The 27574-nt window shown below is 35.8% G+C and overlaps 1 long non-coding RNA gene across 4 annotated transcripts; it reads right to left on the reverse strand.

Annotated features, from left to right (window-relative positions):
- Positions 1-303: 303 nt before the first annotated feature.
- On the reverse strand, positions 304-23412 carry LOC140695479 (uncharacterized). 4 transcript variants are annotated; one of them, XR_012071157.1, is made up of 13 exons: positions 23315-23412; positions 21748-21833; positions 21161-21281; positions 20467-20505; positions 19798-19863; positions 18937-19000; positions 17522-17588; positions 15437-15568; positions 13953-14060; positions 11988-12098; positions 11544-11606; positions 9237-9321; positions 304-553 (listed from the first exon to the last, which is right to left on the reverse strand). It is a non-coding gene; the product is annotated as an uncharacterized lncRNA (long non-coding RNA). The 4 variants fall into 4 exon arrangements; XR_012071156.1 differs by lacking the exon at positions 304-553 and having other exon boundaries at positions 9165-9321; XR_012071159.1 differs by lacking the exon at positions 304-553 and having other exon boundaries at positions 9165-9321; positions 21161-21277; positions 23315-23403.
- Positions 23413-27574: the final 4162 nt, after the last annotated feature.

Consider the following 27574-nt stretch of genomic DNA (forward strand, 5'->3'; position numbering starts at 1 on the left):
AAGTGTGAAGACACACAGCACTCCCAGCAGCCCTCTCGGCAGAGAATGCCACTGGGTGAGCAGCTACCGTGACTACCTACCATAACCCTGTGAGGTTCATGCCTGTACAACTCTGCCTGTGAGAAGAGCAAAGTGAAGCTCAGAGAGGTGTGGGGACATTCCAAAAACAAACAGATAAGGTGGGATCATCACCACCATGCCATGCTGGGACAGACAGTCACCTGTCACACTGCTCAGGCATGGCCTGCTGGGAGTAGTGAAGGCCTGATAGGAGCACAGGAACACTGTGGTGAAGGTGACGTTTCTACCTGGGACAGCTGGTACCGGGGACTCTAGCTGGTTCTTCATTGTGCCTGCTTTGAGTGTCAGCATGTTGCAGCCTCATGTAGGGGAAGGGCTGTCTCCTTTCCACACCGGTGCAAAAGGAAGAGCATGTACACAATGGCATCACCATAGACCACCGGCAGGATCAGGATCTGGAGCTCAGAGCAGAAACTGCCAACACCTCAGGAACTGGTGCAAGAGGAGGACCTGAGTGCCCCCTGAAACATTTCTAGATTTAAAAACATACTTCATTAGGGGGAAGTGATAAACTGTTGATCCCTTCAAAATATTCTGTTATCCAAGGAACAATAGCACATCAGCATTGTAAGAGGATTAACTCAGTCGTCAATAACCATCACTATAGGTATGAGAAAACAGAGTGTTAGGAGTTACAAAAGGTTCTCAAGATCATGCAGGTCAGAACTGAGAACCATTCAAAGCATGTGCTGCATGATAGCCTCTCTAAGCTACCTGAGGCTTGGTCTGCTCCTGACACAGGGCAGATGGTTCTGAGAAAACCACACTCCTCAGGGGACCCCAGGGAGTTGACAGAGTTGAGTTTGGGTTCCTGGTCATCTTCTAAGTCTGGAATTTTGAGATTCTTCTGCACCTGTCCTTCCTCCAGAACAGAATCTGATTCAGGCAGGATTCCAAGGACTGAGGCATGTGCCAGGCAAGAGAGCAGGCATAGCTGGATGAGAGCATCACCAGTGCCATTAAAAAAGAGGCCAGGGCACTGAGATTTCCAGTGATTTAGCATCATGGCTGGGAGGGGTCATGTGTTCTACAATGAGTTCCGAGTATCCTGCACCGTCCTCGAGGACCTGCAGGGGGTGCACGAAGCCAGCGTGTCTTAGGTGGCGGTGCGCATGCGCAGTCCGCGTCAGCAGCCAGCGTCTTCCCTGGGGGCGGAGCTTGCTTTCCTCAGGGCTGAGAGGGCGGCGCCAAGGAGGCTCCAGGACATCGCTGCCTGCGTGTCTGCGGGAGGATGCTCCCCGCTCTCTGTCTGAAGTTACGCTGGTTTCCCACGGCCTAAGCCCGCTTCCCGCCGGGGTGTGTGTGGACCTGACCGAGCTGGGGCCCCGGCCAGCAGGGCAGGAGGAGACGGGTGCGCTGGCGGGCCCGCTTCGACTATTCTCCTCGCCCGCCGGGAGCGGGTGAGTGTCCGTGTCCATCGGGGCCGCTGGGGTGTCCGCGCCCCTGGTCCTCACCGCCCGGGTCCCCCCTTCCTCCGTGTGAACGGAGGTGTGTACACCAAGGGTCAGGAGCGGGGACGCGGGTGTAATGGGAAAGGGGCTGAGAAAGTACTGAGAGTTAAAGAGAAGTGTGTAAAATTACATTATGTTAATTTTTATATTTTAAGTGTGTCAAAGTCAGAGTTTATCATGCTTTTACTTTCTTGTCTTTAAAGGAGTGCTATCATTTAGTTTATACTTAAAATATGCTTCTCAGCTTATCTCATTTTCAAGTCAAAATACTGCCACGGTTGACATTTTCTCATAATACAGTGACAATCTTAAACATTTGTGAATATAAACTCATTGAAAAAATCTTGCAGTATTCCATGATGAGTTGTCTTGTTAAAAATAATATCCAGGCCATTACTAAATTATTACAAAAATATAAATTTTTTGAAGCACTTTTAGAAGTTCCACACACAGTGGTATTTTTAAAACGCCAACCACTGCATAGTGCTTAAGATCATTTAAGATGAAATATATTCAAACCTAAAACTTTAGAATACTCAAAAGGCAGGGTAATGGCTGCTTTTTCATTGCAAATACATTTTTTTCTTCATAAGTGCAAAATACGAAGGTATTCAGCTAAATTTTGTATATCTTTATTCAAAAGGTGAAATTAGAATATAATCTCCTTATTTTTGATTTTAAGGCTATTTCCCATAAAAATTAGTATTTTTATCTGTAGGACCTTAATTGTCTATTCATTTGTTTTTTTCTTTTCGTTTATTTTCTTTAACAGAGAGTGCATTCTTGTGTCTTGTTAGAGTTTTTAATTCTCCTAACTTATTCCAAGACTTTCTGACACTGATAGTAAATAATGGGAGAGGCCTTATAGTAACTGTGCATCTTTTCATGTAGTCAGGATTTTTTTTTTTTTTGGATAACTTTTTTTTTTTACAATTTCCACTTGGTTCACAATATTATCCCATTATGACAACTCAATAAAAAATTGTAATCTGTTTACACCAAGACACTTATGTCAGCAAAGTGCTTTTGCTGATATGATTTTACGTTAGATTATAATATTTGATTTGATTTACATATAGACTAATACCTATTTTATATATTTACACACATATATGAATATCTGCTAAATGCCATTAATTTGCATGGGGTGGTAGCTGATAATATGTGATCTGTCTGACCATTGGCTATTCTTATGTGTGTCTAACGTACTTCTTAAAACAGATACTAGAACATCACACCTCTCATTATACAGTATTTTAAAGGTTATATTTTATTTTACTTATTTTTAAACATTTTTTATTGAGTAATAGTCATTTTACAATGTTATGACAAATTCCAGTGTAGAGCACAATTTTTCAGTTATACATGAACGTACATATATTCATTGTCACTTTTTTTTTTTTTGCTGTGAGTTACCACAAGATCTTGCATATATTTAAGATTCCACACATGAGTGATCTCACATGTGTGGTGTGATCTCTTTCTGTTCTGCTCCATGTGTGGAGTGATCTCTTTCTGTTCTGCTCCACCTAGAATAACATTCTTCAGGAGCATCCATATCTCTGCAAATGGCGTTATGTAGTCAGTTTTTGTGGCTGAATAGTATCCCATCATATAAATATCCCACATCTTTATCCAGTCATCTGTTGATGGACATTTTAGGCTGTTTCCATGTCTTAGCTGTTGTAAATAGTGTAGAAAAATCAGCTGAAAACCTTATGGGGGTTCCCTTGTAACTCACTCTTTGTTTTTCTCTTGCTACATTTAGGATCATTTCTTTATCCTTGAATCTGGCTATCTTGATTAGGATATGCCTTGGTGTGGGTCTGTTTCGGTTCTTCCTGCTTGGGACCCTCTGAGCCTCCTGTGCTTGGATATGATTCCTTCTTTAGGTTTGGGAAGTTTTCAGTCATGAGTCCTTCCCATACCTTTTCAACCCGCTTTGTTCTTTTTCCCCTTCTGGAACTCCTATTATGCATACATTGGCACAGTTTATATTACCCCATAGGTCCCATATATTGTTTTGTTTTTCATTTGTTTTTCTCTCAGCTGTTCTGATTGGGTGCTTTCTGTTGTCCTGTCTTCTAGGTCACTTATTTATTCTTCTGTATTTTCTTGTCTGCTTTGCACAGCCTTTAGGTCAGCTCTCATCTCAGCCAATGAGTTTACTAATTCTACCTAGTTCTTCTTTATAGTTTCTATTTCATTTTTGATACATTTTATATACCTAAACACTATTTCTTTTAGTTCCTTCAGTACTTTGATCACTCTTTTTTAAAATCTTGATCTAATAGACCATCAATGTCTATTTCATTGATCATGCTTTCAGGGGTTTTCTCTTGAATTTTTCATTGGGAGTGGTTTCTCTTCTTCACATTGCTCATATCTCTCTGGCACCGTGGCTTAAGAAGTAGCAGTTACCTACTTATCCTGGAGATGGTGTGCCCTTAATGATTTTATCGAGAGGTCTTTGTGTCTTTGCCCTGCTTCACAAACTCAGCTTGCTGTTTCATAGGCCTTCTGTTGGCACCCTCATCTGTGCTGCTCTCAGTGGCTGTTGGCCAGCAGATTGTGTCCCCTCCTAACACTAGGTCAGGAACTGAGCTCTTATCCAGTGGGTGGGCAGGTCACTCCCCCTCCTGATGCCACAGTCAGATGCTGTGCTTGGGGGAAAGCAGGTGGGCAGATCACACCCCGCCCCAGCACCGTGGTCAGGTGCTGTGTTCCTGCCAGGAAGGTGGGTGGCTGCCCACCTGCCCTCTCCTGGTGCTGGTCGCTCTGCTGCTCTGTGCAGCAGCCTGCTCTGCCTTGGGTAGGCGGTCTGTAGGTGGGCTCAGGGAAGACCACGGAACAGCCCCGCCTACGCTCTGTGCCAAATCTGAGCTCCTTGTTTCCCTTGGCAGCACAAGTTCTCTGAGGTGTCAGGGTAGAAAAATCCTCTCTGCCTCAGGCTATAAACAAGTCTCAGTCCTGCCTAAAAGGTTGTGGAGCCCCCATGTGCAGATTCAGGTCTCAGCCCTGCCCCCACCCGGGCACTATGCACAGGAGGAGATGGTAGCTGTGGCTGAGCCCTGCCTCTCTTCTTGCGAGATGTGCCAGTAATGGCACAGGTCTGAGGAGGCAAAGGCTTCAGCACCCCTCCCCCCAGGGCACATGCCTGTTTATAGTTTTGTTTACCTTCTGAGTTAAAATTTACCTGACAATGAAATGTATAAATTAGGCTTTTGAGGTTCATCCTTGTATCAGTAGTTGATTCTTTTTTATTGTTGAATTGCATTCCATTGTTTGAATATACTATCATTTGTTTTATCCATTCTCCTACTGATAAATACTTAGGCTTTGGATATCTTTTTTTGCAAGCATACATTTTTTTTTTAAAATGCAAATATAATATACATGCTTACATGTGAACATATCTTAAGTATACAGCTCAGTGATTTTTCACAAAGTAAACACATCTATGTAACCTTCATCCAGTCAAGAAACAGAACATTGCTGTTCCACTTTGGGTTTCTTCCCAGATACTATGGCACCCCTTTGATGGATTCACCATCCTAAATTCAGCCACCATGGATTTTTTTTTTGCTTTTGAAAGTTTTAGTCCCTTACATTCCACTCAACATTATGTAAGATTCATCCACTAGTGTTTTCTGTAAACTGGTATATTTATTTTTATTGCTTTAAAGTATACAATTTGTATGCATGTGCCACCACTTATGGTTATGTATTTATTGTTGACAGGTGTTTGGGTCATTTTCTATTTGGGGCTATAACAAATAGTGATTATGAGAATTTTCTGGATGTCCTTTTGTGCTCTGATGTAGAAGCTTCTGAAGGGTACACAGGGAGTGTGTGTGTGTGTATGTATGTATGTGTATGTGTGTGTACATATATACACACACACATATACATATATAACTTTCATTCAAAAAGCCTACTTTCAAAGTATTTGAAAGAATTTATATTCCCACTGGCCATGTGTAAGAGTCCCCATTGCATGTTACCCTCACCAATGCTTCATATCACTTAACAACTAACTATTCTAGTGGATGTCTAATGGTGTTCCAAGTGTGGTTTTAGTACGTATTTTTATTATTACTAAAGAGGTCAGCCACTTTTCATAGCTTATTTGGATTTTTCTTTTTGTGTGTGAAGCACTTGTTCAATTTTTTTGCACATTTTAATATTGAGGTTTTGCCTTTTTCTCCACTGGTTTTTGTTCTCTATATGCCCTAGATACAAGTCTTTTGTTGGATATAGGTATAGCAAATATATTTTCCCACCGTGTGGCTTTTCACTTTCTTAATGGTATCTCTTGATAAAAATAATTCTTAATTTTACTGAAGTCTAACTTAAAACTCTTCTTTTATGTTTAGTGCTGTCTCCTGTTTAAGAACTCTTTGCCACTTCAAAGTCATTAAAATATCTCCTACACTATTTCCTAGATGCTTTATTTTGGTGGGGGATTAGGTTATTTATTTTAATGGAGGTACTGGGAGTTGAACCCAAGACCTTATGCATGCTAAGCACACATTCCACCTGAGCTTTACTCTCCCCCAGATGCTTTGCTTTTTGTTTCAAATTTATTAGATTTATAATCTATCTAAAATTACTGTTCATGTATGGTACAGGGTTTAATTCAATACTGTTCCATTGGTCTATATGTCTAACTTTAGGTAGTTATCACATAGAGTTAATATTGTTTTATAATAAGTTCTTTAACATTGTTCTTTAATATCATCTTGGCTATTGTTGGCTCTTCAAGCTTCTCTATGTATTTAGAATCAGCTTGTCAATTTCTACAAATAAACAGTAACAACAATTAAGTTTTGGGGATTTTGATGTGCACATATAAATCTTTGAATCAGTTGAAGGGGAACTGACATCTTTAAAATGTTGAGCCCTCCAATCCATAAATTTGGATTACCTCCCCTATATTTATTTTTATCACTGCTGTAACAAATTATCACAAATTTTGCAGCTTAAAGCAACACAAACTTATTATTTTATGGTTCTGTAGGTCAAGTGAGGAACATGTATCACTTGGCTAAAAATCAAGATGTCAGTAGGGCTGTATGCCCTTCTGTAAGTCAAAGGAAGAATATATTTCCTTGTCTTTTCCGGCTTCTAGTGTTCACCCACATTTCTTTACCCATGGCCCTTCCTCTATCTTCAAAGCTAACAGCTTTACAGCTTTCTAATCCTTCTTCCAAAGTCATATCTTTCTGACCACATCTGGGAAAGATTTTCAGTTTTTAAGGACTCCTGTTGTTAGACTAGGCCCATGTAGATAATCCAGGCTAATCTCCCTGTCTCAGAGTTCTTAACCTGATACATCTGCAAAATCCCCTTTGCCATGTAAAATAACATATTCACAGATTTCAGGATTAGAACATGGATATAGGTAGGGGTCAGTGTGGTGAACTGTTCTGTTTATCAAACTGTTTAACATTTCACGCTTTCTGACAAACGTACAAGACAGAAGATCCTGATCATGTTTAGAATGCTTCCTCTGCAAAATATTGGGCACTGAGTTTATTTGAAAGGACTGAAAATAATATTACCACAGGAATGGTTTCCTAATTCTACTGACATTTACTTACTTTATACTTAAATACCCAAAATGGTCAGCCAGGAGTGGGATCTTGGCAAATAAAATAAAAGAATAATTCAAGCTTTTATCACTGAATTTATTAGCTAATTCTATTTTAGAAACAGACAGAAAATAAAACAATTTAGAGTAAGTCTGCTTACTTATATATTAAGTGAACATAAAGTTTTAAAAGCATGTCTGAATATGGGATAAAGTGAGCATCATAAAATGTAATGTTAATATTTAGTACCTCCAAATCTCAAACTCCCAAGTCATAAACAAGTTCATACTGTATAGCACAGGGAAATATATCCAATACTGTTTTGTAGTAACTTATGGTGAAAAAGAGTATGAAAATGAATATATGTATGTTCATGTATGACTGAAGCATTGTGCTGCACACCAGAAATTGACACAACATTGTAAACTGACTACATATATATATATATATATTTGAAAGGACTGAAAGGAGTATATATACAAAGAAACAAATGAGATTGGTAACCAACAAGAAATCTGTCAGTAATATAATGCTAGAAACCCTGAGACACAAAAGAAAATTTCAGGCATAAATCTGTTTATAGAGTCATAGAAAAAATAGTGCCTATGCAAGTCCCTGATAAGCATGAGAAAATAGGAAAGGCAATATAAAAGTTCAAAATGCTTTGCTATGTAAGAGCTGCCAGATGACTCAGACACAAACTTAAGTGGTCAAAATATCTATATAATTAATGATAACAAAGTAATTGAGGGCATCGTTTTAAATGAGATAAAAATAGCTGCTCAATTTTCATATTACTAAGCAAGTCATTCCTGTTTATAGTAGGTTTATATTATTTTTACATGTATTTATATTCTATAAAGACATCAACTTAGATCCTGACAGATAACTGACAGTGGAGCAACTGATTGATTTAAATGGGCATCACAGGCTTATCAGATTTCATATGCTTTAAATATACATTAGTTATTAGCTGTCAGGAAGAGTTCAATTTTCATTTATTCTAACATAGCTGTGCCACAGGCAGGTTACTCTGTATTCACAATGGAGGATCATGATAGATATGAAGATATCAAGCCTTATTGATCTTCATAGGGGTGCTTTTATAAGAAAAGGAGAATAAAATAAGAAAAATGTAAAATACTACTTTTTTTTATAGTGTTCTAACAGTTTTATCTTTTATTTTTTAACTGAGTTATAGTCCATTTACAATGTTGTGTCAATTTCTGGTGTACAGCACAATTTTTCAGTCCTTTATGAATATACGTATATTTGTTTTCATATTTTTTCACCATGAGCTACTACAAATTCTTGAATATATTTCCCTGTGCTATGCAGTATAAGCTTGTTTATCTATTCTATATATACCTGTCAGTATTTACAAATCTTGAACTTCCAGTCTGTCCCTACTCACAGCCCTCCCCCCTGTAAAATACTATTAAATCAACATATATTTTTGAAGAATTATGAAAAATGGGAAACTATAAGTTGTTTCTTTAAATTGGAGCAAAGAGAACTACTTTAACTGGGAAAATACTTAAAATCTGGCAAGTTTTATGATTTCATGTTCACCCCTGACAGCTTTTCTTTCCTCCTTTCTCCTTCAATCTTTATTGGACCTTCTAAAGAATTAAATTACAAAAAAGAAAGAAAGAAAGAAAGAAAATTAAGAAACAGCTCTGCATCTAAAATAACCTCCTAACTGGAAAGATGGTATACTTTGTGAAAAATTTACAGCTGCCAACTTATGATCTATGTCTCTGTTCACACTGCCTTACTTGTTAGGGAGGGTCTTAAAAAAAAGTAAAGAAAAATAGCAAATTATAATGGCTTTTTCATTTTAAATTCTTTTTTATGTGTCTACAATCTGCTCTATCAAGAGTAATTAAGATAGACATTATCAGCTATACTCTACTTTCCTATCATGCACATTGTGACTCTGAGAAGCAGGCACGCTCTAACTTACCATCTGCAGGTGGTGTACAGGTTAATGCAGTTCTTTTGACAATATATGGTTTTGTAGTCTAGTTGTCTAACTACTACATAATGGAAAAGATGTAGAACTACTGGTACCACTGCCCTCGGTCTCTGTTATTTACCTTAAACATACCTGGAAAAGTAGATTAAAAAACTCATTGGCAAGAACATTTTTCACAGTCCAGATCTGATATTCTTCTAGAGTTAAGATGGCCATTCTGAAAGAGAAACAATATTTAAGAATATCTTAAATCTTCATTTTCTTATATTATTTGAATTAAATTTGTTTTATTAAACTTGCAATGGTCATTTGTCTGAAAGAAAACTAATGATTTAATGTAGATGTTATGTATTCATCTGAAAGTAGGCCAGCAAGAGTAAGTTCAAAAGTAACCAAACTCTGATGTAGTCAGTCATAACGTGGGCAATTTATCACCAAAAATCTTCCTCAAGTAAGACCTGGGAAATAACTCTCAGTATCTTCTGGCTCAAGGTGAAGTTTACTAACAGAACCCACAAAAGGTTCTGGGTAGAGAAAAAGGACTATTTACTAACTTTGAAAGCATTTTTCCAAACTCTTTGGATTATGCCCTTTGACCCTAACAATTTTCTAAGATCTTTAAAACATCTGGCAATATTATTAGACTTCTTAAGAGATTTAAAAAAACTAAATATATATAATAAATGAGTATCTATATTAACATTTCCTCAAAATAAAATTTAACATTACATTCACAAGTTGAGTAAAGCAGTATTTTTTTTTTGGTGTCAAAGTGTACCAAAAATTACATTTATATACAGCAGACAATATTTCTTGGAAGGCAAAAATATAACCAAATGCTTCTTACTTCATGTTTTGAACAATCACCTTAACAATCCTAGATGAATAATAATGTTCTTAGCTTTTATTACTTAATTATATTTTTATTATCTAATGATTTATTATTTAATGATATATAATAATATTTATTATTAATGATATTCATGTATTCATTCAATATATATTACCATTTATTATAAGGAAAGATTTTAAAGCACTGTGATGGTAATTATTGGCTTTCATGATGCAACTTCCATTGAAGTATATTAACACCAACGTAATGGTACAAAATAATGGGTAATATTGTCACCGTCTAGTCACCAGTGAATATGGGTAATAGGTTTGGTTGAAAGGTCCAAATTCTATTCTAAATTTTTACCATTTCATTATTATGGTTACATGGAGATGGAGTAGCTAAATGATCTTTTCTTTAATGTTCAAAAGTACAGCCATAAGAAGAAACTCGGTCTTATATAAAAATAGACAGCAATGATAACCTTCATACTTATCAAACACCCAGAAGAAAGGCGATGGAAATTGTATCTCTACATAAGGTATTTCCTAGTAGAAACTTTCCTGTGTTTCTGTTTTCATATATACCAAATAGAAATGGCTACCTTAGTTTTGGGCAGAAAAGTAAATGAAGACGGTTATCTCAATTGCCAAACAAAGATCAAGCCCTGAAAAATTCATTTCTATTATTTATTTCTATTGAGTGTCAGTTAATAAGACTATGATGATTTCTTCTGGATTTGTGATTGAAAAAAATGTTACTTATTTTTCTAAGCCTGTGTAAGGCCACTATGGTCTACGTCCTACCATCTGCAACTTTGTACATGTCAACATTTGAATAGAAAGGGTCAAATTAACTCATATGTGTCTCACATATATGGATTATCTTCAGTTTCACAGGGATACATAGACATTAAGGCAAACCTATTATAATATTTTTAATAAATGTTGTGAAACTAAAAAAATTCAAGGCTTTATTCTTTGTAAAGTACATGCTTGTTTCTGCTATTATACACTTATTCTGGCTGCTATTAAAAACTTAGGACAGACCCTCACCAATATTATTGAAAAAAAATTTTAAAAACTATATACACCACCCAGATTGAGATAAAAAATAATTTCCATCATCCCAGATATCCTATGGTCCTTCTCAGTTAAGTCACCCATCTCCAAAATCACTATTGTAACACTTATTAACATTAGTTCTGTCTCTGTTCTAGAACTTCATATAAATTAAATTGTACAATGTGTTCTTTTATTCTGTGGCTTCTTTTGCTCAATATAAGTTTTGTCTTACCATAATGTATTAAACTGGGAGAAGTAAAGATTATAAACTACAGATGGCAAGGGTTGTCTCTACTTAATTTTTACAAAATGCCTAGCTTATAAAATATAATGTTTTTATGTAAATAACACTTAATGGAGTTGTTTAAAGGTCGAATGGGCTTTCCTTAGGGACAACTTAGAGTTATTGTAACCACAGGTCCAAATAAGCATTTAGCAGGGATGATGCAGAAGAGATTCAAGTATGTATATGTAAGGTATGTATACCAATTCAGAATATAATGTATTTTTAGAAAAGAATAAATTAGTCTCTGCTAGACTCACCTTTGTGGTGTCATGTGCATTCTATGTGTCTTCTACAATGTTGGATAGATCCACAAGTAATTCCTTTAAAACCAGAAACCCAAATCAGTAGTTAGGAAAGAGAAGGTATCATTTTTATTAGCCAGTAGCTGAAGTATAAAATATTTTTTCGGTCAAGTTTTTTTTTTTTTTAATTCCAGAAATAGATTGCTCGTTTACCTTAAAAATTTATGACAATTTTCCAGTGGTTTCATTTTTTTTTTACATAATACATTCAGTTTATTAAATTTTCTAAGGCAAATTCTCTTCCCAATTTTGCATCTTTGGCTATGAATATTTTGAGTAGCATAGTATAGAACCTAGAAGTAGTAAGAAATCTTTTTCTCAACCTCTTTTAAAAAATTCTTCACTCTATGTTCCTGTTGGAAGTTTACATGCAAGAAGATGTATACAATCAGACTTTACCAGGGTATCATCGGTGCAGTTGTCCTTCCAGACCTCTGTGCAACCACGTGTCTCTCAGTTCAACCCTAGAAAGAACTCCATCACCGTCAACATCAAATACCTTGAAGCAAACTAAAGAGAAGAAACTCTTATGGAGGAAAATTACTTTTATATTCTGAAGTATAATACATTTTATTACAAGCTGCCCTAGTGAAATTACTTAGTTCCTCAAACAACTACATTCTGGATTAAGTTCTTATTTGGGGGAGATTGTGTCATTACATTCCTTTGAACTTGTAGGAATTCCTGTACACTTCACAAGTCTCTCTCCTTATATCATTAGCCAGCTGTGAGAACTCTATCCTTCACCTAAACCTAAAGTTAAATTTCTTGCAAACTGAAAAAGAAGGGCCAAGTTACTATAGAATATCTCACAGATTTTGAGAAGGTAATTCAAGCTTTTAAATTAATTTCTAATATTTATAACTGATCACTTCAGGGTTGATTCTTACAATGCTGAAAATATTCCATCTACATTAAGAATCAACAAAAAGCTGCTACAATCAGCTCCCCGTATCCATTGGTTCTGCATTCACAGGTATAAACAATAGATCAAAATATATATATATATATAAATTTTCCCAGAAAGTTCTCAAAAGCAAAACTTGAATTTGCTATGCACTGACAACTATTCACATATCATTTACATTGTACTTACAAATAATTACATTGTATTAGGTATTACAAGTAACCTAGAGATGATTTAAAGTATACAAGAGGATGTGCATAGATTATATGCAAATACTATGCCATTTTACATAAGGACATGAGCATCCATGGATTTGGTATCTGAGGGGGTCTCAGAACCAATCCTCAGCAGATAATGAGAGATGACTGTATAACGATTTTGCCTCTCCAATGTAATTAATGTGCACCCAATATTTTTGCCTAAGAACAATTTCAAATCTTCAATGAAGTTTATATACAACAAGCTAAAAATCCAAAATATCAGCACTTTGCTAATTAACATCAATATCAGCAAAATTGCTAGTTAGTCTAGTTGGTTAACTTCCACTAGTCCACTGGCAAAAAAATAAATTTAAAAAAAATTTAAGACAACAATTAACCTCAATTGAGAAACAAAGACTTCAGCCTCTTTAATACCAGAACTTTAATGTGAACAAATAATCTATCACAAAGCCAGGTTAGAGTAATGTTATACTATCAGGGAAGATAAAAGAAATCTAAATTTTTAAGATTAAATAATTATCTACTTCACACACCCATGTAATAATTATGCTATTAAATTAAACTGAGTGCATCACAGTACAACATTACTAAAGAATATTGAACTATTAAGTATCATACCCAAAATATGCAGTATTTGTGAAGCTGTATTTTAGAAAGATGCAGAGATAATGTCCCTAGTGAATATGTAAGAATTATGTTCCAATTAAATGTAAACTGCTGCATTTTCCTAAACAAATATGGTTAAGATTTAGGTATGTAATATGCTTATAAATTATGCCATAATATTTTAGATAGGTTTAAAAGATAAATTTAGTATTTAATAAAATTGTTTTATCATAAATTTAATTTTGCTAATAAAATATCAATATACACAGTGATAGAAAATAAGTTGGAATTCAAGTTAAGCAAGACAAATTTTCTATATAGACTACCAGAAAATATTTTCTATATGCTTAACATTTTTAAACACATCATGATTGATGTAGTTCATTTATCATGAATTGTACATTTATCTGGAAAATCAACCATTATTAATAACAAAGATCTTAAATTACTCCACAGTAAAAAAGAATAGATGATTGAACCTTTACACTGACCTCAGTAAAACCTCAGCAAGAGATTGCTATTTGCCAAAGGGATGAAAATTCAAGCCTTAATCAGATGATTTTTTACATGAATGGATGCTATGTTTTTCTCTGTATAGCTTCCAAATTTTGTGATGTTTAACACACTTACATTTCTGTCTTTCAGCCAGAGGTCCTCTGCAACAAGCTGATAGCCCACAGGATATCTCCTTAAAATCTATGTGGCTGTCATGATTTCCACCAAAAGCATTAAATAAACCTGTAAAATAGGAACACAGACAGAATAAATCACAGCCAACAAACTTCCTGTTAATAATGACATGCTTATGAAAGGAGGCATGACTCGCATAAACTGATTTAGTTTTTAAAAGTTATCAGTAGTTTCCACTGTCTTAGGAAGTTTATTTTTTTTCCCCTGGCATAATTATAACCAAAATTTAACTTCCTAGAAGAAAATACTATCATTTAGTGTTTGGTTTTGTCTGCATACCTATCTCTATCTTATATTAATTCCAAAAGTCAAAAGTGATTGTAGAATGTAAAAAATAAAAATGTATTTTAAAAATTTAACTGGAAAAAAGTCAGAGACCACAATTATCCTAATTTGGAAAGACTAAGAAGAAAAAGGAAAAAGGAAGAAGAAAAGTTGAACTCTATCAAAGATATACTGTGTTGTTATTAATGAGCTTCATACGGCTCCTTCATGAAGCAAAGAAAACTAACACACTATATTATAAGAGACAGAAATTCTGTACTGCAGTCTTCATTGTACCACTTAATCTGTACAACTAAATATATTAAATTTCAGAAATAACGGACAATTTATAATCTAATCCTGTGGTTTTTAAACTTTTCATAAAAAATAAAAGGAATCATTTTATTTTCAAATGAAATGATTTCTCAATCTCTAATTATAAAAAGGTAAAAACATAACTGCACTGAAGTGGAAACCCTGTCTGTTCTAGCTCCCCTAACAAATAAATATTTCTAAAACACACTAGAAACCTGAAGAATACAGACTGTCTATTTCAAGAATCTAATTCTGTGCCCTCAAAGAGCAGAAAATTGGAGCTAAGAAGTAGTTAAATGACTTGCTAAAAGTGAGAAATATTTTTAAAAAGGTCTGAATCAGAAGAAAAACCCAAGCTTTCAGATTTCAAATACAGTTTTTGGGATTATCACCCACAACTGCTCCTTGTAAACCTCATTTAAAATAAATAAATAAATAAATATATATATATATATATATATAGTAGTGAAAAGTTTAGAGCTAAGTGGGGACCTTAAAGATGGTCTAGTGGTTTCTTAATTTTTTAAGGGTGGGGGAAGGATACAGCAGTGGAACCTTCTTCTATATAAAAGAAATACAATAGACACTCCTCAGTTGAGGAAGAGGTGGGGTCATGTGTGGAAGCTAGAGCTTTGCCTATTCAGTGTCCACCACCCTGACCCTGCACCAGATGCTGAGGCACCGCACTGAAGCACACTTTCATAATGATTGTCTTGGTCAAACTGATTTTATATATGAGAATATTCAAGTGCAGAAAGGTAAACCGACTTACACAAGGCTCCAAAGGTGGAACAAGGCTCACGTGTTTAGCAAAGAACATTTGTAGAAAATAGAAGGATTCCCACCTTCACTCAGAGATGGACGAATTGGTGGTGAAGCCAATGGGCCAAATGTCTCTAAATCAAATCATCCAGTTTGGGATTGAGCCCTCAGCAACCAATAGCATTTCTCCAGATGAATGATGTCTGATTCTTCCACTGACAATCAAATCAAACAAGATTATAAAATCTCACTCTTCTCTTCTGGACAATTAATTAGTTCATCCTGATAATGTAACTTCTAAATATACATTTTAATTTCCCAGTTAAACTGTTAAAATCTACCTAAAACAAAAACTCTGAAAGACAAATATATTGTATCTAAAGTGGCATGAAAATTAAATTCAAATTAACATAAAAGAGGCTTTAAAATGGGAAAAAAATTTGCAATTTCCCATTAAGCAGGCTGTTTAATTCCAACATGTAAAATAATAAACTAAGATACTTATTTTTTTGCTTCCCAAACTTTTATCTGTATTCGCGTTGGTGATTTTAATCTCTTATCTTGGGTTTGAAAATTCTTGATCATAGTCTCTCCTGGCTACACAGGTAACACACTAATAGAAACTATGTTTGATTTATCCTGTCACTATGGTAACCACTTACACACTTAATACTTATTAAATAAATGTACAAAGGGGATAGACCTAAGCTTCTCCTTCTTGGCCCTAAAATTCTTACTACCCCTCCTATAAAGGCAGGAGCCTCCTCTGTAGGACAGAGAGTAAATGTATCTCCTGAGAAGGATTCCCCAACAAGGGCTGTCTTTTCAGCGTGCTTTTAGATGTTTTTATGGGACATTTCAATAAAAGGATCAAGGACCTAAGCTTCCCAGTATGGTGGGAGTTGTGATGGGCATGGGAGGATGCTCACTTGGGAGGATGAGATGTTAAAGACACTAACAGTGAAAAGGACAGGGCAAGATGAAGGGCGATTTGGAAACAGGACCACAGAGATGTGACATCTACTTCCCACTGTCATCTAAGTGATACCTACTTGAAAGAAACATTTCTACAGTTAAATTCTATAATGGGGGGTTATTTAAATGAAGCACACATATACTCAATGAGTAGATCACATAATTTTTAGAGATTCAGAGTGCAGTAGCATTTTCAGAGTACTTTTTACATCAATAACTAGTATTTATAAATTCCTGTGTGCTAAATAAGTATGTGGAATTATTTCCATTTTGCTTTTAGACTTACTACAGCTTAACCTATTCACTGCACTGATACAGAGTAATTTTTCTAATGAATAAAAATGATAATGTACAACCTTGTTAAAGATTCTTTAATTTCACCATCACCAGATTTATGAACATTTAGGCCTATGTGTCAGGCCCCATTTCTTACCAGCTTTTTCACCAACACCTTACATTTAGGTTATATTGCATTACCCAGAGGTCAGGAAATGTTTTTCACACATCCACATCTTTATTAGGTCCTGTGTCCTCTGAGGAGAAACATTCTCCCCACTTTCACATCCTTCCATTTTACAGCCTAACCACTAATCCTTCTCTAAACACCTTCTAATGCTTTCCAACCTCACCAGCTACCCCAGGATTTTAACTTCTCTCTTCTGCAACTGTCCTCCACTGTATATAGCATCCAATATTCAAGTGAAGTATGAGTCCTCATTTACAGGTCTGTGGCCTCTCTAGATTACAAAGTATTTGGATTCAGTAACCTTGTCCTTTTATCACTGTTGCTGCTAGAGTTCCTTTCATAGGACCTGATACATAGTAACCACACAATAAATACTTCCTGAATGAATGAATAAATGAATGAATAGCCAAGGCAATCTTCACAGCCAAGGCTTCCCCAACCCAGGTCAGTATTCTTTCTGTTATATCAAAGAGACTCTGCCGCATGAAACAATAGACCCTGCACATTTTAACAAATGTATACAATTATTAGGAACTATTATTAGAACAGAGACTAGCACTACTGTTCTCATAGTTATGTCACATAAGTAGTGTATTAAAACTCGTTCTGATTTCTTGTTTATACAAATCAGCTGTCTGTCACCAGTTTAAATATTAGTAATTTAGAAAACAAAAGATATTGATTTATCTACTCATCAGAAATCATTAAGAAAGATCTACTTACATACCTCTTTTGTCAGTTTATATACCAACTGGAAAAGAAGGGGTGTACAGTCAACTCTGAGAGTATAATTCCTGCAAAATAAATAAAAGAGAATCTTAATACCTCCAAATGGACTACAAACCTGTATTTAATTCTAACTTTATTTTCTAATTATAAACAATATATAACAGATTTCAAATTGAAGGCATCATTCCTGGAGAATTAAAAATAGGGTGGACCCTACAGATTATCATATTCAGTGAAGTATGTCAGACAGAGAAAGGCAAATATCACATTCCTTCACTTATATGTGGAATGTAAACAAACAAAAAAAATGATACAAATGAACTTATTTACAAACCAGAAATAGACTCATGACATAGAAAAGAAACTATGGTTACCCAAGGGGAAAGGGGGAAGGGAAGAGATATGTTAGGAGTTCAGGATTAACAGATATACACTATTATATATGAAACAGATAACCAACAAGGACCTACTGTATAGCACAGGGAATTATATTCAGTATCTTATAATAACCTATAATGGAAAAGAATCTAAAAACATGTATATGTATATGTATATGTATATGTATATGTATATGTATATAACTGAGTAACTTTGCTGTACACCTGAAACTAATATTACAAATCAGATGTACTTCAGTAAAAAGAAATAAATAAAATTTTAGAATAGATAGATAGGTAGGGAGATAAATAGACAGACAGACAGACAGTCTGGCTAAAACTAAAACACAAGGTGGAAATAACTCTTCAGGAGCCAGAGAGGCTGCAGCACACACTCAGGATAGGAGACTGCAGAGGCAGACTCTGCTGCTAAGGCTGCAGCTCCTGCAGTAACAGTAAGGGTCATTGCTCATTACGGCAGCAGTACCTAGGGGTCTTTGGCAAAGGAAGTGGTAAGGCCATAATGTTCATGTTTTTATTCATTCATTCAATTCAATATCAAGACTTTAGACTAGAGCATGTCAGTAACTAACATTTGTCCTGTGACACTTACCTAGAAATAACCATAATACGATGAAAGCCTACAGATGCACATGCCACATGTCAGGGTCAAAAGGAAGTCTGTAGTGGGTGCTTATTTGAGTTGTTCCAATACATACAGGAACTATTTCTGTATGAAATATTTTAGCCCAACTTTTAAAAATAGCTCCACAGGAAGAATGTCAAAAGTACTAAAGTTTTAAGTAGTAATCCAAGATACGCAAATGGTAAATAGACTAAAGAAATTAGGATCAATAGCTTAGTTATGAATCATATTGATTCATTTGAATCATAATAATGTTCTCTCTGGTAAAATGGAGAAATGGAGGTATTATTGAGGCATCTCATAGAAAGAGGATAATCCTAGTTTATGAGTTGGAGTTGATAGACTTAAATACTGGTATACTATTTAATGACAATCTGAAATAAAATTTACCTTCTGTGTATGAGTCTGCATTGATATATGCAACCTCTCTCTCCTGGAGTGTTTTCACATTCTCCTGTAGTTGAAGCAAAGCAGTCATTTAACTCACAGCGTTTACAATTTTGGAAATACAAGCAAAACAAATTAATTCAGTAAAAGAGTGGTTTGCAGATACCATTATAAATCAAACACCTATGCTTTTGACCATAATTTTAAGAAAATGCTATTAACTGGTTGATAATATTAATGCAATTAAAACAAGAAAGAAAAATATTAGTGATGCTGTAACCACTGTTCATAGCAAAAGCAGGGATACCCAGAGGAAAACTGCCCCTGATCCCCTGCACCATAATATGAAGGGGGAAGGCTCGGAGATGCTCAGCCTCACCCTGGATCTACTGGAAGAGGACTGCTCAAAGTAAGGCCTGGAAATCTGTATTTTTGAAAGGTGTCCCTGGCAATCCTTACGGACATTAAAGTATGAGATCACTTGATGTTGGGGATCCAAGTAACTTTACCATATTAAAAGTGAGGAAGTTGGAAATTTGATTTATCAAGAATTTTTTGAAAGAGAAGATATTGATGAAAAAGAAAAATATAGGAGGGGAGGATAGAGAAAAAACTAGAGGGAGAGAAGAGTGGCTATTAGGACAAAGACAAGACATTTCTCACACATACATGCACACACGCACACACATTCTAGAAAAATACAGCAGAAGAAGACTAATGCCATCACACACATGGGAATATGCAGAGAGAACTCTTTTCTTCTCTCTGTTTCTCTCTCTCTCTCTAGCTTGCTACCTTATAAAAGCAGTTACAGTAAAAACATTTAAAGCTGTGAGTGGTCATCCAACAAATGAGAATTCTCACCTCTGCACTTGACCACATGGGATAGATAACAGCTGATTCTGCTGCAGAGTTTCCATTATGACAGAGCTACAGTAGAAATAAAAAAGATTCCTTAACTATACGTAAATATAAATGTGCTGCCGAATATGATCAAGAAGCTAGTAGAAAATGGGAAACAATATTCAAATTGTCTTTTAACTCACATGAATTTAAATTAATGCAAGGCATATTATCTTGTATCTTGGATTTATTTTATCTGTATTTTAAGCTGCTTAAATTATAAAAAGACACATGTATTTCTATATACATGTATTCACAAGAAACTACATATTTCTAAAAGTAAATGGCCTTAATGAATAAGCTCTGATTCATCTAAATAAGTGTATTATGAAATGCATGTTCATAACACCAACATAATAATAAGACTTTGCCATATAAGTGGAATCAAATGTGATACAAGTAACTGTGATTTTATTCCCATACTTATTTGATTCATATTATTACTTTAAAGTATGCAGAAATGAGTCAGAAGGAAAGCATTTTAAAAACCATTCACAATAATAAGAAAGATATGACATTCTTTAAATCAATTCTATAAAATTTGGACTCATAAATGATGAACAAAACAGAGGATAGTCACAGGAAAGTGCTTTTTGGTGCACCTGCCTTTAAAAAAATACACAAGCCTACCTTGAACATGTAAGAACTTAGAGTTACTGGACAGAGAGCCTAAGGGAAGAAGATGAAAGAAGGGGGTCTATGAGAGACACTTTAAAATAAAGCATTAAGAGTCAGTGACAAATGAAAATTAATCATAATTGAATTAAAAATAAATCCTTGAAATTTTAGAGTAATTCAATTTACAAAATCATTGTACTATACTTCCCTACCAGACACTTTTGTAAATGGTAAAATATACCTATGGTTACAATTTAGTATGGAATCCATAAAGGAGAGACTATAATCAGAGTATAGTCATCTAAAAAGAGCATGTTGTTTTCCTGGATAGAAGAAATCCGAGGAAAGTGTAAAAACTTGAAAATTAATGCCAAAGATCTAAATCAGATTTTCAATAGGCTAATTCACTTGTCAGAAGCAGCTTCCTAGGTTTGACTATTTTCTGAGCTTACAGATTTTACTTACTTATCACAAAACAAATATAAATAGAAACTAAAATATTTTAAAAATAATGAAAAAGTTGGTTTGTGCTTAGTAATTAAGAGGTTGTTCTGTTTTGCCAAACTGATGTAAAAGCAAAACCAAACTCTATTTCTTAAATTTTCTTGTTTTTATCCAAATTAAAACAGTATCAGGTAATGGAACACATCTGTGATTACCCTGAGATACATGTTGACCAAGAAGATATGTTTACTGTCTTAGTTACCTCAGCCCATTTGTGGAACCCAGAAGTCCAAATTTTTCTGCATCCCAGCTGGCAAAAATGGCAGTTCTTCTCAGTCTCCAGCTTGTAATCATTGTTAACATACATGGTTAGGTACATCTGCCTAAAAACAAAGGAAAATTCACTGAAGTCACTTTCTGTCATCACTTGCCAAGGAAACATTATTTACCTCTACTAATCAGTTTTCCAAAATTCTGGACAACTTCTTATAAATCAGCAGTTCCACTGGTTAGGTCAATACCTCCAAATACCCAGAGGTCCTGATGATCACCCAGAATAACACATCTGTCTGGAAAGGAAGGCATTCAAAAGAATGACAACTTAGAATGTATTATAAAGAGCAGTAATTTATGTTTTTAAATTAAACTTCCTCCTGCTTGAGTTTCCTCCATAGAAAACCATCAAGGTAGTATCTCCTTTTAAAATTTATCTTTTTTCCCCACATTTAATTATATCACATCAACCAGGAAAAAAATATTAAGAGTTGATTAAGATTTATCTTCTCTTACTCCTGTAATCTTTGTAAAAACAAAATGTTTTAAGACATTTTAAAAAATTCACCAACTCACCAAGTTTCACAGATCCTCAGGTAGTTCTGATTACATCGTAAATGCTTGTGATTTTCTTGATGTTATGAACATGCATTTTAACCTTCCTAGAATTTCACAAACGGAACAAATTACTTCACATAGAGCATTATGTCTAACAGGTTCCTCCCAATGTTTTATTATAAGTCTCAGAAGTACAGAAAACTGTTTAATAGGATGATAAATTCCCATATGCCCACCACCTAAATTCAATCATTGTTAATACTGTTGAACTATTTGCAAGCGAGTTGCGCAAATCATGACAGTTCTCTCCTATGTATTTAAGAATGCACCTTACGGTGAAATAAAAAAAAAATCAGTATTTTATATTTTTCCTCCCTCATAGCTCTATTGTTGGTATTTATTTAAACTCCAAAATTATTATTCAACATGAAAAAGAATCTTGTTCTTAGCAATTTTTTTTTAAAATGTGTATTTGTCCATTTAGAGCTCAAATCAATTAAGAGATATAAGCCCCAGGTGCTTTTTTTGATATTTTGACCAGGGAAAATTTCTGTTTCTGACTTTTCTCTTAAACTGTTACTGAAGCTACATGCTCTGTTTTCCTTGTGTCTGTATGTATCTGTTTATAAATCACATTTTTCATTGTGTACCTCTAGAGGGTATTAATACATGAGATAATAAAGTCTCCTATGTTAAAGGAACTCTGTTCTAATTGAGTTAAATAAACACTTTTTAAAAATTCTTATAAAATAAAACTGAACTTCTAATACCTTAAGAGTTCTGAAATTTTAAAACAAGCTTCTTACAGAACTTGTAAAATACTTGCAGAATCCAAATTCAAATTGCTAAGGCAAATCATTAATCAACAAGGCTCATTCAACCATTTTAGTTTAATAAAAAACAGCTATCTCCTCTCTGATTCATCAGTGTGAAGTTTCCCTTTCCCTCTACATTTCAAGCCAGTCAAACTAAAGTTCTGATCATGCCATGCTATTTCCCAGCCCTGCACATGCTGTCCTCTGCAGCTGGCGTTTACTGCCTGTCTTGATTCCGTGGAAATCTTACTGTTTGTGTAAAATTAAGCTCAATGAGCACATGTTCTGTGGTCATGCCTCCTTAATACCAGGGCTGTCCGGGGTTAGTAACAGTAATGACTATGATGGTAAGCGCACGGGGCCATGTAGCAGTTAAGCGTTCACCACTGTGACCACCTAACCCACCCCCACAGAAGTGACCGGTGAACTTCGCTCCTTTCCCCCTTCTCTCCTACTCCTTCCCTTAAGTTAACCTAGTATTTTGCATATACAGTGTTTTGACAGTTATCTGAAACACTGTTTTAAACCGTCAGTTGAAAAGGGAAGACAAAATGTTACACCTGGCCCAGAGGAGGAGAGGGGTGGGGAGTGGCTCAGAGGAAGTCAAACAGGACGCGCGGCCTCGGATCACAACACAGACCCGTTCCTTCCCGAGTTTCGCAGCCGGGAAAGCAGAGGCGTGGGGCCCGGACCGCTTCGGGGCCTTCGTGGGAGGCCGAGGGAGGGACGGAGACCCGCGCAGCGCTGGGGAGGGGCCCGCAGGGATTCACCGTCTGTGCAGCGGCTCCTGACCCATAGCTGGGAGGGCGGCGGTGGCGGTAGAGGCTGCGGTGCCGGCTGAAGGGGCTGAGGCGGCATCGGCGGCGGTACCGGCTGACGCGGCGGCGGCTGCGGTGCCGGGTGAGGGGGCTGGGCGTTCGGCGGTGGCGGTTGAGGCTGTGGTGCCGGCTTAGGGGGCTGAGGCGGCGGCGGCTGCTGGAAGGACTTGAGGCACTCGAAGGCCTTCGCCAGCTTTTCCAGGTTCACCATGGCGGCCTCCCGCCACGCGGGGACAGCCCCCGGAGTCGCCGGGCCGACCGGCGGCTTCGGTCAGCAGCGGTGGCAGTGAACGGGGCTCGGGGACGCCAGCAGGTGTGGACCCCAAGCGCGCGGCCATCTTGGAGCCGTCCCGACAGTCCCCGCGGCCCCGCGTCCTGCCACGCTCGGCCGGTGGGGCGGGGCCGGGCCGCGGGATTGACAGCCAGCGTCAGCGGCCTCCGCCAATGGCTGCCTCGCTCGCCCCTTGGGCTCAAAGAGCCGCCACGGCTGCTGGAGTTACTGCCGTTCTTCCCGGCGAGGAGCGGGGGGTACTGCACGGGGATCGGGAGGGCGGTTCGGGGGCGGGGTTGCAAGGCACGGACAGGAGGGTGGGGAGGGCGGGTGACTTGTGATTGAGGGTCTCTCTTGGCGAGGGGCGTCCCCGGATGACGCATAGCATGTGGCAGGGAGGCCGGGCAGTGGGCTGGGAGCCCGAGACCCCTGCGGGGCGCTTGCCCACCCCGCGGCGCGGGCGGAGGGCCGGCTCGCCGGACAGCCTGCTATAATATGTTGACTGTTACATGTTTGGCCTTACCCTTGTTAGTAGCCTCAAATCACTCCTTGTTCACCTTCAGGATCATTACCATAGATATACTTCTGACAATCCTCGTACTTAACTATGTTCCCTCATGCTACAGGGGCATGCACATGCTATTCTCACTCTTAGAAATAATCTTTTACAGATCAATCCCCTACTCCCCTCAAGGGATTTGACTATCTAATTCCAATCACTCTCATTGCTCAGCTAATTTGTGAATTCATAAAGCCCATTACATTAACATAATTCCTTAACACCATGTAATTCTCCTTTATCACAATTATTAAAGTATACTTTATAATAACATAAAAACGCTTCCATGCATGAAGGTTGATATTCAACAATTAAGTTCACTGTATGAAGTTGTAAGTACATATACTGTATATTATGAAAAATGTTAAGGAATTACATACTATAGTTAAATTCATTCATATTTTTTCATAGAAATATGGAAATATTTATTCCAAGTTGGATCATCACTATATGTGTGTGTGTATATATGTATATATCTTTCATCCTTCATTCACATTATAAGTTCTGATAAAATATTGCCAACAATTAACTTTTATACCAAGGAAGGAAGGAAGGAAAGAGGAAGGAAGGAAGGAAGGAAAGAAGGAAATGGAGGGGTTTTAGAACTCTTGAGATTGAGACATATTAGATAATAACTCAGATCTGTACATTTGTATATGATAATTATTTTCCTGAAATTATATAAAAACGCATAAAAAAACTGAAAGCTAAATATAAAATTATTTACAACCCAAATTTGAGGTTAATTTATATCTTCAATTGATATGCATTTTTTTAAATTTAATACTGCACTGTTCCATTGCTATAATCAAATTCATAAACAGAAAACTATATATGATATATAATCCTCTCACCATTTATAACATCTCCGAAAGCATTTTTGAAGCAGAATATTTTATATTTAAAGTTTTTATCATTAGAAAGGCTGTGAATAATTTAACACCATTAGATTTAATTTACTTCATCGTATTATTTTTTCAATACATGTGAAATAATATCTTATATGGTTTTGAGTCATTCTTTAAGTAGTTTGTTAATATTGTGTAATAAGTGAATTCATGGAATATTGTTATAGAGTTAGACATTTTTATTTGAAGATGTCATCTTTTGTAGTATAATAGTAAGGCCATTATTGTAGGAATGTGAAGGAGTTTGACATTGCTTTTAGTAAAATCATCACTCTAACGGGCATATTGGCAATAGCAGCATGTGGTTAAGATCATGTCAATTTTTTGTAAATCTTTAACAAATTCTGAAATCACTCTGGTTGCTTGCAAATTTATAAAACACAATTACTTAGTGGAAGAACAATGCTGTAGTCAGTGCATGACAAAGGAATGCTGCTTAATAAATAAGTGAGAAGAATTAAGTTTAATTCAAGGAAAGCAGCATTCTTAAAATATTTTGAATTGATTCGAGAAACAGAGATTTTATGATTATTTAGCAGAGTTTATATAGACATTTATGTGTGTGTGTGTGTATCCTTCATCTCTGTATCAATTCAAATAAGATTTTGCCAAAAAAATTTTAGAGCCAAAAATACCAATCAAAAAGAAAGAAAAGAAGAGGGAAGGAAAGCAGGAAGGCAACTTAACATCAAAAAATTTCATCATTATTTAAAGTAAAGATCTATATCAACTAAGCATTTGTATTGTGACCTCCACATTACACTAAAACTTATGCCATTTACCTACAAATATAAGCTTTTATTTGCTTCTACAATAAATAATACATAAATTTAATGAAACTGCAGCTCAAAAGACGGAAATAGCATTAGAAATCCAGTCATCCAGTGCAGTAGCTAAAGCATGGGTATGACCTGACTCTAAGCAATCAGAGAACAACCAAGAAAATGTGCCAAACTGTTGGATATCCAGATTTGTTCCCAGGGCAGGGAAATAGGCCTATCAAGATAAGTAAAAGAATATACCATGTTTAAAGCTTAATTATAATGCAAAATAGATATATATCTATATCTATTTCAAAATGTTAAATTTAAAAGTGGACCAGAAAAAAAATAAACAAAATTACTTCTATAGAGAAAATAAAGAATAGCCTTGTCTTCTTCTATTAAAGACTGACTAGCCACAAAATATTATGGAAATAGCTATAAAGCTTTGAGAGAAATTATTATAATTCTATAATTGTGTTACCACTAATGTTGTTATGTTTGTAGTTAAGCCAAAGTAATACCAAGACATTCAAAGAATCAGAAGGAATGGTAACTATATATTTATCCTAAAAAATAAATATAAATACTAAGAAAAGGATACATTTTTTAAAATTTAAGAAGTACGATATGATTATATAAATGCTATGTTAAAGGGTATTGAGTCTACAGGTAGACAAAATAAGGATCACGTCTATTTTGAAAATATTTCAAAATAAATGCCAATAAATAAAAGTAATTCTTAAAATGATACTTCCGTCTAACTTGTTTGATTTTGTAAATGCATGTTACTTTATATCAATTTGCATTATTGATTATTATATGGTTAATAACACAGATACAATTAAAAGAAAATTATAAAAAAGTTGAGATAGCAAAAATAACTTTCTTTTCTAATATTTACAAATAAAAGATTAAACAGTGAATTTTTTATCAATCATAAGTCTTTATATTTTCAGTAAAATATAAAATTATAATGGAGAAAAAAGTAAGCAAAAATGATTCAAATAAAAATGTTAAGGGGAATAATCGTTTATAACATTTGACATCTACCTCTGCTTGGTACTATAACCAATCACAAGCCACTGTAGCCACTGACCTCCAACACTCCTTAAAAGTTCACAGTGGAGATCAGGAATGGAGCACATTGTGCTGTGGGAAAACTGACAAAATAGAGCTTCAGATAGATGTTTTCAGGAGAAGATTTTATAAGCCCCAATTCTTGCATCTCCTTATATCGAGAAGAGCACTAAATTCATTAATGGTGATGTCTGCTCCTCATATCTGGCAAAAGAACTCAATGTGTGTGTGATTGCACGTACTCCCCTTCACTAAAATTACATATATAATATTGAATTTCCCCCTGCCTCTTCAGAAAAGGTCCTCAGAGCCATCTGAGGTGCTGTCTCCTAGATTATAGTTCTCATTTTGCCCCAAATATAACAACTCTCATGTTATACAATTTTATTTTAGTAAACAGCATGTATATTAAAATAGTTCAAAACATTGATGTAACAATTGGTGAAAAGATACCTCTGCCTATATAATTTCAAATTGAAATAAAAAAAAAAACTGGGCCACCATGATAATGAATCTGTGTAAGGAGAGACATTTTCAGCATGATGAAGGGAAGATAAATCACTCGAAGCTTAAAACTATGCATCTGGACAAATTAGCAGTTGTGAGAGTAATAACCAAATATACTTCTAGAAA

The sequence above is a fragment of the Vicugna pacos genome, unplaced genomic scaffold, assembly GCF_048564905.1.
Source record: "Vicugna pacos unplaced genomic scaffold, VicPac4 scaffold_239, whole genome shotgun sequence".
In the NCBI taxonomy this organism is placed as follows: Eukaryota; Metazoa; Chordata; class Mammalia; order Artiodactyla; family Camelidae; genus Vicugna; species Vicugna pacos.